The sequence below is a fragment of the Balaenoptera borealis genome (assembly GCF_965194805.1).
Source record: "Balaenoptera borealis genome assembly, chromosome: 7".
NCBI lineage: Eukaryota > Metazoa > Chordata > Mammalia > Artiodactyla > Balaenopteridae > Balaenoptera > Balaenoptera borealis.
The window spans coordinates 127,324,419-127,339,234 of NC_138864.1; the positions used below are offsets into that span (position 1 = coordinate 127,324,419).

Below are 14,816 nucleotides of genomic sequence, written 5' to 3' on the forward strand. Positions count from 1 at the left end.
GTCATCCAAAATCTCAGCCCCTCCTCACCAAGCTCAGTCCCAGACATTCTCCTAGGATAATGGGATGGGAGAAAATTGTGTGTTGGGGGGTCGGGGGCGGTTCTGAAATGCAGCACTAACCCCCAGTCCCCTTGAAGCTCATCTTACCAGACTCTTTTGCCAGCAAGACCTGTTGCCCCAGGGCAGGACCTTCATGATATTACACGTTGGGGAAGTGCAGAGGTGTATAGAGCTCAGAGACTGGGAAATGTGGTGAGCAGACCCACTAGGGGAAAGAGACAGCAGCCTGACAGGAGCTGCAGGGTCAGAAATCTGAAGTCTTACCTGTCGAAGGAGGAAGCAGCTTTACAGTGCGGAAGGTCATGATAAGATACAGAAGGGGAAATTGAAGTCGATCTAAAGAAGAACTTCAGAACGTTCTAGAAAGAATGGTTGGGTGGGAAAGGTGACAGAACTTCCCTCAAGGAAGGTCTCTAAACAAGGGCAGACATCACGTACCAGAAATAGGTTTAAATAGGTTTAAATACGAGGCAGAGGGTAAGCTGGGGGCCTCAAGGTCCATGTTGTAACTGGCCGAGGTGGTCATGATTTGGATCTCGTTCTTGGGTTCTTACTGATGTTCACTAGTATTTGCTCCATCGTCATCTTTCACAGAACCCAGCCTCTTATCTATCAACAAATTCTTTCTCTGCTTCCCTTAGCTCCTGCTAAGCTCTGCAGGGTCTTCTCACTCCAGAGTTTAGTGGGAATGGCCTCGTTCTGAGGATGGCAGCCTTCTGTTGTCCAGTTTCCACAGACTTCAGCCCAGGGTTGAAATTGAAAGGTTCTTCCAGGACATCTGTGGCCCTGGGTTCAGGCAAGGAAGCTCCCATGTCCGTGTGGTGGATGTAAAAATGGCGCCCATGTTGGGAGGCCCCTTGGACAGTGTGCGTGGAGATCACTGAACAGTCGTTCACGTGCAGATTTCCCATCCTGCAAGCGTTCCGTCCTGAGGGGGAGATAACATTTCTTCTTATGTTTGTGTCCCAGCCAGTCTGAGGACATTTTCTCTGTATAAAGCTGCTTGTATTGTGTGGTCTGCGGATATTTTGTGTGAAGAGATAGGTCCTCAGTTGTCACTGTGAAGGAAAACAGAAGCAGAGAACGCGTACGGCCATCCCAGGTCACAGACATGACTCAGCCCCTGAGACCACCGTGATCTCAGCTTCAGAAGGATGGGGCGCCCCTCCCCACAAATGCCTGGATCCAGAACAGATTCATGGAATTTGAAGGATAGGAGACCTCAGAGACCATCTGATCTGATCTCCATCCCCTGCTCCATTTTATTAAGAAACTTAACTCTTAATTGATCATGGAGTTGCCACCTCAGGATTTTCTGAATCATTTAAAACCTATTTAAAGATTTAGCCTGTTGCCTCTTAAGATAAACATAAACTAGTCCTCTTTCCTACAAAACTGCTCTTTAAAATTTCTTCTATTAATAACCTATTTTCTGGCTAATGTAACTTGTATGCCCAAATCAACGTCTCCCCTAAAACCTAATCAAAACCTCATTTTTAAAAAGGGATTTTCTAAAAAGACGTAAATTTACAAAGACCGCAGAATGGATGAGGTGAATGAAGCAGCCAACTTTACAGTTTAGGGCTGCGGCTTGGACACAGTTACAGCGCCAAGTGCCTTAGCGCCCCCTGAAGCCACATCCTGATCCTGCGGTGAGGAGAGCTGAGCGGACACCCAGTCGACACCACAGGCACTGGGGGTAACAGCCGTCAGGGATGCAAAGATGGGTTCAATGACATTTCAAAGGAGAAATGATTACACACCCGGTTGGATTGCTTGGGGTGTTTTGTTGGTGAAGAAGCCTTGAGGAAAGCTTCACACGTGAAGCAGCATTTCAGATAAAGGTGTGGGTAGGGTCAGAATGTGAAACGCAGCCAGGAGGGGCAAAAGTGCAAGTGAGAAGAAAAGTGAGAGAGCAGGAGGAGTCGTGTGGAGGGGTCTTTGCGGCGTGCGAATCGCGATCAGCCTCGTGGATGCATGCGTGTGAGAGGCCGAATTACGATCCAAAAATAATCTTATTTTCCCACATTTCTCAGTAGATATCGATGTGTAGCTCACAGCAACGTTTATTAAACGCCACGTCCCCTCCTGTTTATTTCTTTCACGTCCCAAAGCTGCTCTGAGAGACTGTTGAAAGGCTTTGACCAACATTTAACTTCTCCTCCTCCTCCTGCAGGGCTTTATTGTGGGTATTAACTTTGCCTCTCAGATGCAACCAGAATAACAGCAACAACAAGAATCTCTCCTTTTTAGGCTGAGGGAAAATGTAGGGGCAACTGGACGATTCTCTGTGGTCAGTTAGGGAGAGGAAAATCTGTGAGTGCTCCCGCACTCAAAATTGTTTGGCCCGTCATGAAGGGAACTACAAATATTCGGCTTGGGCAGAGATTATGGTCAAAGGATTTAATAACTAGGGCAAGGTGGACCCCAACCAGCTGAAATAGAGGCCCAGTCAGAGCAGCTGCAGGCCCACACCACGTTAGTACATAAGGGCTAGGTATCATAGCAGCTGTGGAACTGTGACAGCCCCGTATAAACTTAGTCCTTCTTCCGCCTTCCCGTGGACCTTCTATTATGATCGTTTCTGGTAGGTTTATCTGATGTGGATCTGTCCCCTTAGCTTACACTGTAGTGCTCAGTGTTGTAACGCCGTCGTAGTGGATTATAGCTCATCAACTGCTTGCAGTCGGCACTTCTGTTTAATTAGACCTCTGGTGTATTGTTTTTCTCTTAATGTCCAGTTACGCTGCTGTAGTATGTCTTGTCCTTCCTCATCCCTGTAGCGTTTCACTTAGTCTTGTCATCATGTACTTTCTTCTCTAATTTTTCATTAACATTTCTTCTGCGGTTTCTCAAAGCTTGCCACTTTTATATTTTTTTTTTATAATTTTCAAGTTCGTAATTTTTATTAAGTATGCGACCACTTAAAAATACATACATTATTTTTATACCTTTACACACTGTTAAACATAGATTAAAATAGCATATAGGTAAGTAAAGACTCGGAAATGTTTGTAATGCTCATATCCACTCATTACGTAACCAGATCCCATCTATCTGTGTCAATATTTGTATCTAAACGGCATGGGTTTTAGGTGATCACCAGATACTTGCATGAGAGACACATGTAAACCATATTCAGTAGAACCTCGTGGAAACTCACTTACCTATTTAATATAGAGGTTTAGGTTCCTTTCCAGATCTCTGGGGTCTGGCAGTGAAGCCAGCTGCATCCAAAAGATTGTATTATGATGTAACATTTTATAATGAAATCATCTCTATTCTGGGGTATACCAGTAAGCCGTTTTTTACGTGCTTAGTTGGTCTCAATGATCCTGGGAGATGAGTAACAGAAATACCTAATATTTGTCCAGCTTCTTACGATTTGAAAAGTACATTCTTATGATATAATACTTGATGTTCATATTCCCTTTTTTTTTTTGAACCTTTGAAATGCATTTTTTTTTTTTGGAGTATCGTTGATTTACAATGTTGTGTTAGTTTCAGGTGTACAGCAAAGTGAATCCATTCTTTTTCAGATTCTTTACAAAACAGAAACAGACTCACAGATCTCGAAATCAAACTTATGGTTACCAAAGGGGGAACATGGGGGGAAGTGATTAATTAGGAGATTGGGATGAACATATACACAGTACTTTACCTAAAATAGATAACTAACAGGGAACTATACTCACTATTCTGTGATAACATATTCCCATTTCTGACACCTTGCAATTTTTACTCTTATCACAAACAGACCTACTTAGAGTTCCCTAAACTCAGTGTTCCCCAGTTCCATGCTTTTGTCTCTTCCTGCCTGATGAACTCCCGTACATCCTCCAAGGTTCCTCTCAGGCAAGGGTTCATTTTTATCCCCTCCCAGGAGGGTTGAGCTGGCAGCGGTGAGCTCGCTGGGGCAGCGTGGCCGTGACTGTGGGTTCACCCTGAGACCGGGCTCCTGGGACGGACACTTGACTCCTCAGCTGCTGGGGTCGCCTGCGTCAGAAGCCTGGGACCCGCACCCTCCATTCCTGGAAAAGCCCAATCTTATCGCTAAAGAGAAATGCACTCACCTTTTGTGTGTTTCCTGGGGCTGCCGCGACTGCGTGGCCTAAAGCAACAGAAACTGATTCTCTCACAGCCCCGGAGGCGGAGTCTGAAAGCGAGTTGTGGGCTGCGGGGCTGGTCCCTCCTGGAAGCAGGGGGGAGGGTCTGCTCCGAGCCCCTCCCCCATCCTAGCCACGGCCCCTCCCTGTGCCTGCGTCCAGAGCCTCTCCTCGCAAGGACACCGGTCACGGGGCCCCCGAACCCCGAGCGGCCTCCTCTTACCTTGGTCACATTTACAAATAATTGGTTACAGTTTCTTTCAAATAGGGTCTTGTCCACAGGCGCTGGGGGTTAAGACTTCACCACATCTTTGGGGAGACACAACTCAACCCACAGCGACTCCCCCCGCCCGAGACCCATATCACCTTCTCGGATAAGAAAGAGAGGACAGAAAACTCTATTGCTGTTCTTCTCGGGGACGCAGAACCAAGGGCAGCCACGGTAGGCTGTGTGCCAGAGACCATTCTTAACGGTTTTACCGCATTCCAGAAGGCAGGAGAGGGTGCCCTGGGAAAGTAGTGGGATGCAGACGGTGTCTTTGGAAGGTAACTCTGACGTTTTAGAGGAAGACGGCTCCAGTGTCCATTTCCTCCAGGAATTCTTCTTCCAGGTCATTGGGTGAAATAAATCCGTTTCATGGAGCTGTGAAAAGTGGTTGGGTTTTCTCCTCCCAAAATAAACTCAGCCCTGAACAACTGAGTCATAGCACCCAGTTCATGAACTGTTTGAGTTTTCACAGTCACAGCCTCTGTGTAGAGAAGTGGACTTTTCCTCTTCAGACTGAAGCCCAGGAACACAATTCATTTCCCTATAAGTTCGTCAGGAGGACTCCACCATCCCTGTTTCTGGGAAACATCTAAACACCACCAGGAAAACATCTGAACACCACCAGGAAAACAGCTGACACCAGGAAACATCTAAACACCACCAGGAAAACATCTAACACCAGGAAACATCTAAACACCACCAGGAAAACATCTAACACCAGGAAACATCTAAACACCACCAGGAAAACATCTAATACCAGGAAACATCTAAACACCACCAGGAAAACGGGCCCCGTGTGTGAATCAGGTGTGTGCAGCTTCATCTGAAACATTTTTTATATTTTTAAAAATAAATAAATGAACATCTTTTTCTTGGAACAAACGAGAGAACTGGAACATTTCCTTCCCATTCTGAGTGAGGAGAGAAACAGCCTGCAGTAGTGACTCGTGCTGCAGACTGAGCCTCCCGCGCCCCCCGTGAAACCCTGACGTAGGAGCTGCTCTTAAGGTCATCGCGGCAGCAGCCTAGTTTATCAAGACAGGCTTCTCCACCTTGCAGTCGAATTGAAACAAGGTAGGACCCAAGCTGATAATGAAGTGAATGACTGTGTCCCGATTACTGCCCTTACTATTAAGTTCTCCCGGGGGCCTCTACCATTGCCAGCTTTGCCACCGTCAAGAAACATGGAAAACATGGTGACGGGGCAATGAAGTCAGAGTCCGAAGGCCTGAGCTGAACTCAAGGCTCTGCCACTTACTGGCTCTGTGACTCGGGCGTGACAGTTAAGCTTGCTAAATCCTCCTTTTCCTCATCTGGAAAATCGGGAATAACTGTACTGTCTCATCAAGTCAGGAGGATTAATCAAGAGAATGCGTGGAAAGAGCTTAGCCCGGTATCTGATACATAGCAAATGCTTAATAAATGTTAACTAATGTGATCACAGCTGTCATCACCACCATCATCACCTTAGCAATCAATTAAGAATGTCTTAGATATTTACTGGCTACTAACTCAGGATCCAAGGGTTGGGGCTGAGGCTACAGAGGGTTAGCTTCCGTGAAATTAAGTCACATCCCTTACTTAGTTCCTCCAAATGCACAGACGCCCTCATCCCTCACAAGCTGGAGCTGGGAGCCCTGGGTCTGCGCTTACACTAGCAGGGTAGAAAGTTCCAGAAGGGAGCATGGCTGCCGCAGTCTCGGAGCATTAACCAACCATCGGGCAGGCGTGGCAGTGAAGCGGCTGGTGACTTCAGGGGTGCCTCTGCCTAAGGGGCCCCCGCAGCTGGGTCTTGGCAGTGTTAGGAAGTAACCACACTTTCCCCTTTTCTTTGATGTTTCCTCTTTCCGTGCCAGGTCCCCTCTGTGCCTTTACCCCTTCAGACACCCACTGCTGCCGGCTGCCCCGGCCGCATCCTGCCCTTGCGAACCATAATTAAGTGGGAAAACGCACACGGCTGTGCGTCTGCGCCACGTGAGTGCACCTGGAGTCTTGCTCGTAACGGAGCAGCGGAGAAGGCCGGGTGGAAAATCAGAGTCAGTCTCGCAGCCCAGCTCCCCTTGACCGGAAGCTGCTGGCCGTGGCACAGTGGATGAGAAGAATTCAGAGGCCAGGTCCAGGTTTGGTGAGAAAGAATGTCGTCAACAACTGATGCGTCACATGTGCCTCGTGCAGCAGTGAGGGGGGAGGGATGCCCACGTGCCACGCACCTGTCACGTGTGGTGCCATCCCCTGAAAGAAGTGAGTACGCCCCTCGTGAGGAAACTGTCTGACATGGGACATATTTGGAGGTTGAGGTCCATCCTGAGCTCACCTTGTCCTGCAGAATGAAGTAAAGCACATTTTCTTACAGGGAGCTACCGTCTTAAAGCATTGTGGTCGGGGAGGTGGAAGAGACAACACATCATTTCAGAGAACAGAAATGTGCATTTGTGAAGGAACATTCGTGGAGACCCCGTGGCTGGAAGGAACAGAAACGGCTCCAGTCGTGACGCCACCACAGGAGGTCTCCCGAGGGAAGGCTGCTGCCCAGAACTCCCGACTGAAGGACAGCTCTGTCTGTCGGGCATCTTTTGGATGGGGGGAAAGAGAGACCCAGATCCCTCCGGAGAGACCTGGGGTAACACTGGTTCACACTCCTACAGTGTACAGCTAAGCAGGTGTCCCCTGTGTCCTGACCCAACGTAGGAATTATATATGCTGCTTCTATTCAGGTTATTTCAAATCACTCACATCCAACTATAAATGAGGAGCCTCAAAGCTAAATAATAATAATAATAACATAATGCTAACGATATATAACATTTATCATTATAAAGAATATAATAAATTAATAATGTTAATAATAAATACTCTGCATCATTGAGGAAAGTCTGTTAATTAGCTTCAAACATGTAGGCTGATAGCAAGTCTCAACAACAGGATGTGAAAGGGGAAAACAAATGGTTTGGTTCTGTAAACTACCTAATCCTCTAGACATCTCTTAATCCAAGTTTCCAAGGCATTAACCTGGGCTGCCCTTTTTAATTGTGGGTTTGTCCAGGTGAATGTTTGGAACTGGGTTTGAAACTCCTTGGAGCATTGCTTGTGTGTCTGAGAGTGAGACCATCTGTTCAATCTCTCCAACATTTGGAGCTACTCCCTTTGAGGTTGCAGTTTCCAAGAACAAGGAGAGGGATTCTCGAGGCAGGTGATCTCCCGAGCATCCTTACACAGGTGCTTCGGAAGGTGCTATACTCGTCAGGAGACGCTGCCAGACCCCCAAGCATACCCTCCGTAGGAGCCCTATTGCTCCCCGCTAACAACCGAAGGAACAGGACTTCTCACTTTCCCGGGTAGCACTTCCCTGTCACCCAGCAAGTGTCTGAACCGGGCCGGTGCCTGGTGCCAGCAAACTTTTCTGCAAAATGGAGGTCATATCCTGGTAGTGTGCTGCTTGAAATGTCCATGAAAAATAGATGATGTTATTTGATGCAACAGCAGTGCCCCTAGACCCATCAACTGCTTTCCTCCTGCACCCTAGCTCTAGGCGGTAACAGCCTTTACTCGCCAGCCTACCTTCAGGGTCTCCCTCTGACCAGTCCACTTCCCTCCCGAGTACCAGGTCCTACTTCCTAAAGATTATTTCTCTGCCGAATGTCTTCCTGGGCACATACATTTCTCTCTTTTCTAAGTAAAATGGTAGAAGAAACGTAACAGTAAAACATAAATGACTCCCCTGGGCCACCGAAAAGGAGACCATCAATGGAACAAGACGTGGAAGGATTTTTGAAAAATAAATATAAATGGACCACATTGAAAATGAAAGCCAACGACTAGGATATGTGGCACGATTGGTGAAAGACACGGTTACCAAAAACTTAAAAATAAAGTTTGTTTTCCCAGAATTCAGATCAGATCGGAGGCGACAGAGGATGGGAGCTGAAGGTCATCGTGGACTAAGATAGCCTCATTTAAGGGGCTGAGAGGGGACGCCCACCCCCTGCTCCAACAGCTGTGGGCTGACGTATTTGCCCTGGACAGTTAAAGAGACGCTTGGCCGTGGGGGTCTCCTGGAGTGGACGCTGGCCGGAGCAGGAAGTGGGGCTGTGCCTTGAGTGGCCTCAAAGACAAGGAGCCCAAGCGCTAAGGACGGCAGCTCACTGCTGCCTCTGCCCACCCCCGGGACCTGGCATCACTGGGCCCCCGCCCACCATCAGGACCCGGCATCACTGGGCCCCTGCTCACCCTGGGAGCCGGCATCAGCATCGTAGCGTCTGTAACCACCGCGAGGGGGTGCACTCCCGAACAGGACCCTCCCTGCCACATGGCAGCAGCCAACCAGAGATCACTGAGACACAAAAGAAACGTGAAAGGGAGGCCTCGGACTGAACATCAGAAACAGAAACCAACCCCAGGAGAAACATTCGCACGATCACTTCTGTTTACTGCTGTCTCACTGGAAATATCCTCAAAGAGTTCCTAGGAGGTGCCACGTTGATAATCCAAGAACAGGCCACTGGCAAAAAAGGAGACAGACTGCTGGAGATTTAACAAAATGTTTACCAAGGTATTTTTTGTAAGTTTCGAAAGAAGAACTGAGTCGATGGCGTAAGCATGTGCCCCAGTTTCCCCACAAGAGCCTGGAGTGATGCCTCCCAAAGGCCAGTGGAGGCCAGGCCACTGTCGTTAGTGTCCCTCCCTTCACTCTCAGAAGTGTCCCTGTTTGGGCAAAATTATTAGCAGAACACCATCAAATAGTAACCTGGAAAATCCAGCAGAAGGATTTCCCAGAAGGCCTTTTCTTTCACACATCTGCTAAAGGGTTAATCTCCAAAATAAGTACCTGTGTTGATCTTATGAGCTGTGCATCAAGTCCATAAGACTTGTGTTGGCTGCCAGAAAGCTTAGAGTGAAATTTATAGCCCATGTGGGTAGGTCTTTACAGCACACATTTGTTACTCTAGCTGTTTTCCTGGATTTCTCTCTGTCTCTCTCTCTTTTTTTTTTTTTTGTCTTTATTTTTACATTGTTCTGCTTTTCTCATCCACTCTTTTTGTGTTTATTTTTATCTATGCATTTATATCTTTCCTATCTGCCTTAAATCCTTTTTGTCTCAGGACCCAGGGCAGATAGACAGAAAATAGGTGAAAGGGGAATGATTGACCAGTTGACTGGCAGATGGAAAAATCAAATGGCTCCTTCAAATAGCATTCAAGGCTGTCCTCAGCCTGGTCCCACCATACTTACCCCACCTGTAGAGCATTATTCCTGGGTTATAGCATTTCAAACACTTAGCAGCACAACCAGTTTCCAAGTGAAATGTTAAAGGAGCTAATACAAAACAGATAAAAATGATGTCTTATTAGCATTAAAAGTTCAGAAGTATAGCATGTGCTTTTCAGTTGAATCAAAGAAGGCAATAAGACTATTTTGATGAATACGAAATGTGCATAATGTAAGTTAGGAAACGCAGGTAAAAGTTACAGCCTTTTATTAATCACCTTCAACGTCCATGAAATTAACCAAACCTTCAGAACCACTGCTGCCCTTCTTTTAGGGCCACTGCTGGAATAAATGGCTTAGGTTTTTCTGTCATTTCAGTACCTATAAAGCTCTCTACCTAAACCTTCGAGGCCTGTTAAATATCTTACACAACCTCCAAGGTCCAACCCGTGAACTTCCTGTAATCACACCCCCTCCCTCCTCGGGGCTCTGAGAGCATTTTTTGCCTCTCTCATCTTTTGTATCTTCTACCCCTCACTTCTAGGCGCCAAGCTCACCAAGGCAGGGCCTGTTTGATTGGCATCTGCAGAGCAGCCTCATAACAGCCTGAATATTGATACATGAACATTCACCGAGCGCCAGCAATGTGCCGGGGCTCTGACATGCGCCCGGTGTGTTCTGGAGGCCTGGAGACCCAGCCCAAGGCCCGAGGGAGCAGAGCTGTGAAAGCGCTCCGCCCCCACTTCCTGCACAGCTGCCGGCTGACACGCCCAGTGCCCCCTCCCCCGCCCCCCAGGTGCTGGTCAGCGCATCTCATACCTGCTGCTGATACTCATGTGTTTTCAGTGCCCGTCTCACCCAGGGATGTCAGCTCTGTGTGGCAGGAACTTTGTATTACCCACCACTTTGATCCCAGTTTCTAGACCATTGCCTGCATACAGCGGGTCTTCAACAAACAAGTATTAATAGTTTTTGAAGGGATAAATAAAATTGACATCAAAATGCTACACTTTGGGGCCAATATAGACTGAGCTGAAAGTCACAGTTATACCTTAGAACTTCCTAGAAAAGAAGCTAATTCACATGCCCTTGTAGGGTGCCATAAATGCTACCTCACGTGATCTAGAAAACCAAAATATTCTTTTAAAACATTATCTCCTGCCATCACACACGCATACTTTTGTATGCTTACAAGATGCAGAACACTATGAACACTGAGTTAATTTTTTTAGACAGAAATGTTGTAAACAAAGAAAGATGGTCAAAAGCAATAAAAATAATGTAATATGCCATTTAAAATCATATGTTTAGGAGATTGGCCTAAATGAATTTTCTAACTGAATATAGACCTTCTGGCAGACTTTACGTGTTTCTTCTCTTTTGCTTCAGAGGGAAGCCCTGGGGCCTGTGGGTAAAGTTCAGGGAACAATGTTTCATCTTCATACAAAGGAAAAGCCAGAGGAGTTGGGAGCATCATGATGTGGCTGTAACTGCAGGTGTGACGTGTGTACACACGGTGACCCCTGAAGCTTCCGTCCCGGGAGCTCTCCAGGGGGAGACTAGCTAACCAGTAAGAGATGTCTCAGGAGGGTCCCTGTGGCTTTCGGGGACAAGATGTTCTAGAATCCTTGCCCTAGTAGGAATCTCTGGTGGTTCTTTTCCAATGCCGACCCGATAGAGCAACTTGAGGGACCATCCCAGGATCCAGGCAGATTTGACACCTTCTCCAGACACCTGGGGTCTCTGGCCACATACAGTGGTGCTTATTTGAATAATGAAAACCTGAACACATTGAGAGATCCTAACGTACATTCCAAGTCATCACCAAATCTGTTGGATCAGTGAAGTCAAAATGTAGTATTTGGCTAGAGATACTGGGTTGTCTTTTTTGGAAACATGATGGTGGCCAGGTAAGGGGGTGTGGCGTCTCTTTCACAGACCCTCCCGTAGCCAGTGAGCCCTAGCGCTTCGTGCCCTGGCCGTCTACAGTAAGTTGTACTTTGCTGCCTTTGCCTCACTTCACAATGCCTTAGGTAGGATTTGACTGCTCTTTCGTTGTGTCAGAGCCTGATTTCATAATCTGGATCACTTTTCAAAAAAGACACTTGGGGGCTTCCCTGGTGGCGCAGTGGTTGAGAAGCTGCCTGCCAATGCAGGGGACACGGGTTCGAGCCCTGGTCTGGGAAGATCCCACATGCCGCGGAGCAACTGGGCCCGTGAGCCACAACTAATGAGCCTGCGCGTCTGGAGCCTGTGCTCCGCAACAAGAGAGGCCGCGATAGTGAGAGGCCCACGCACCGCGATGAAGAGTGGCCCCCGCTCGCCGCAACTGGAGAAAGCCCTGGCACAGAAACGAAGACCCAACATAGCAATCAATCAATCAATCAATAATAAATAAATAAATCTTAAAAAAAAAAAAAGACACTTGGAAAATACCAATTTTGTTTTTCCACTTAGTGGTTACTGGTGAAAATTTAGTGTTTTAGATGCACGTAAGGGAGCATTTCTTCTGGACTAAAGGAATCCGCTTCTTAAACAAACACTGCTGGCATATTTTGATCAACAGTAAAATATCCATCCATGTCCTCTACCCATGTTTCAATAGTAGGTGACTTTTTTTTAAATCCAGGGAACATTATCTTATTGCCTAGCACAAACGAATTACAAGAATTAGATTGGAAATGTCTAGCTAGCTCTTAACAAAAGTTTCCATTTTAGACAAGGAGACATAAAAAGAACTGATCGCAAACTTAATTACTGATGCTAATGGAGAAGAACAGGAATAAGGGAAACCCAGGTGCTTCTGTAGCCAGGCATCTCTTCTGCTCCCAAACCTCGCTGTTTAAGAGAACGTGGGCAAATGCAAGGCTTAGTGGGGAAGGAAGGGATGTGAATGAGTGAACCCCACTTCGTGTATTATAATGGGGAGCGGCGGGGGGACACAGGCGAGAACAGACACTGCTTGGCCCCAGTCAGTTGTCCCCTTTCAGAAACTTATCTCCGGTATTTAAACCCAAGTTCAGAATTCACTGTTTTTTTTTTAATTTATTTATTTATTTTGGCTGTGTTGGGTCTTCGTTTCTGTGCGAGGGCTTTCTCTAGTTGCGGCGAGCGGGGGCCACTCTTCATCGCGGTGCGCGGGCCTCTCACTGTCGCGGCCTCTCTTGTTGCGGAGCACAGGCTCCAGAGGCGCAGGCTCAGTAGTTGTGGCTCACGGGCCCAGTTGCTCCGCGGCATATGGGATTTTCCCAGACCAGGGCTTGAACCCGTGTCCTCTGCATTGGCAGGCAGACTCTCAACCACTGCGCCACCAGGAAAGCCCCAGAATCTGTATTTTTATATAAACATCTGATTTCTAAATGTTGGAAACCAACTAAAATTCGAAACATTTTCCTTTTGGCTAAATAAAACATTTGCAGGCCACATCTGGCCCACAGGTGACCAGGTTATGATGTCCTGGTAGCGATGCACTGGATTGTCAAAGGTAATTTCTTGTTTCTTGGTCCCGCTTACAAGCTGCGCACTTGGTTATCATGAACTAACCAAAGCTTAAGTAGGCAGAGGGAGCTGTGAGAGAGGTGGAAGTGTTTCAGTCTCAAGGATCCATCCCTGGACACTCATGAATCCACAATACTTTTTATACTCATCTCTAAGAGTATTTTGACTTTGCTTGTAGTTAATTCCCAGCTATCCAGCACAGTGGAGTAAAGCAGTGGTCATATTAATAAAGTCTTCCCATTATACCATACATGAATTATCTTCTACGACGTGAGGATATTTATCACTTATTCTGCTAGCTGTAAATTAATCTTTCTTTGATGCTCCAGGAAGATGGTTGGTATTGTCAGTGCTTCCTGACAGTGACTTCAACATGGGTTCTTGTGAGGAAGAAAGAATATTATCACAAAAAGGATGGTGGTGATGGTAACTTCACTTGCACTGATTCACTGTTGAGGAAACCGGGCACAGAGCTCAGTGACACAGCCAAACCACCAGCTAGTTATAGCAGAGTTGGTACCAGACCCCAAACCATCTGACCAAGCCCGTGTCTCTGCCAGTGCCGTCCTTCTCCTGGTTAATACAGCAGCTGGTCATTCAGAGTTCTCTGTGCTCAGTACATTGGACACGGAGAAAGAACAAAAGAAGCAAGCCTGAAGACTCACTGAGGAAAAGGTGGAAAAGAAAGATTAAAGTCACACTTGACCCTCATGCGCTCTGCTGTTGTTATGAACCCCAGTTGTCCAGCTTCAAAACAGGTGAGACAATGAAAGAAGACAGTGGTCTGAGCCACTCGTGCTCCCACCAGGAGATTCGCACGCTAATAATGAACCAGACAACACGGCACTGCAGTGAGGAGTGTTCGTATGTAAGCGCACAGAACGCATAATGTCACATTCAACGCACGTCAGCTCATCCCGCTTCGAAGAATGGGAGCTACTACACGGAGTCGTGTGAACTGTGGCCGGTCCCGATCCTGTGCCCTCTGCACCCCATGCACTTCAGGAGTTCAGTAAGTGTGTGATGCCTACAAAGAGAAACAAAGACTTTTGTGGATGGAAAAGGTCTCTAGTGATTGTGTTTCTTTAATTTACTTTTTAATTGGAGTATAGTTGATTTACAATGTTGTGTTAATTTCTGCTGTACAGCAAAATGACTCAGCTATACATATATATATATATATATATGTACATTCTTTTTTTTAATATATTCCTTTCCATTATGGCTTATCTCTAGTAATTGTTGAGAATAGGATTAAGTAAGTGTTGGTTTAGCTTTAGAAAAAGTCTGTCTCCTATACCAGTCTTCTTCCCTTCTAGAAATTAAAGTAGACGTATTTTCTTAGTCAATACTATACATTTAAAACATATGCCCTGAAATTATTAGCATGGTTGACAAATTTTCTTTGAAATTCTGACTCCCTGGACCAGTTTCCTTATTATCTTCCCAGTTGTCTCATCACGGAAGTGGCCCTGGGTAGTTACTATGGGCTAAGAGAAATTCACGAGGGGAGGTGTTCATTCTCTCCCAATTCCCAGATGCTTCTTGGGGCTCCCCCGGTGTGAAAAATAAGAGAAGAACAATGTGATTGGGGTTATAAATCAAACGTGGGGCAGTAGCTGTCTTCTTCAATGTTATCCAACAACACAAAATTTGAAAAATGAATTAGAAAAAGGAGA

At 46.5% G+C, this 14,816-nt stretch overlaps 1 protein-coding gene across 6 annotated transcripts in view; it reads left to right on the forward strand.

Annotated features, from left to right (window-relative positions):
- DPP6 (dipeptidyl peptidase like 6) overlaps window positions 1-14,816 on the forward strand; it is a 1,033,290-nt gene that overhangs the window by 954,476 nt on the left and 63,998 nt on the right. The window lies entirely within an intron of this gene.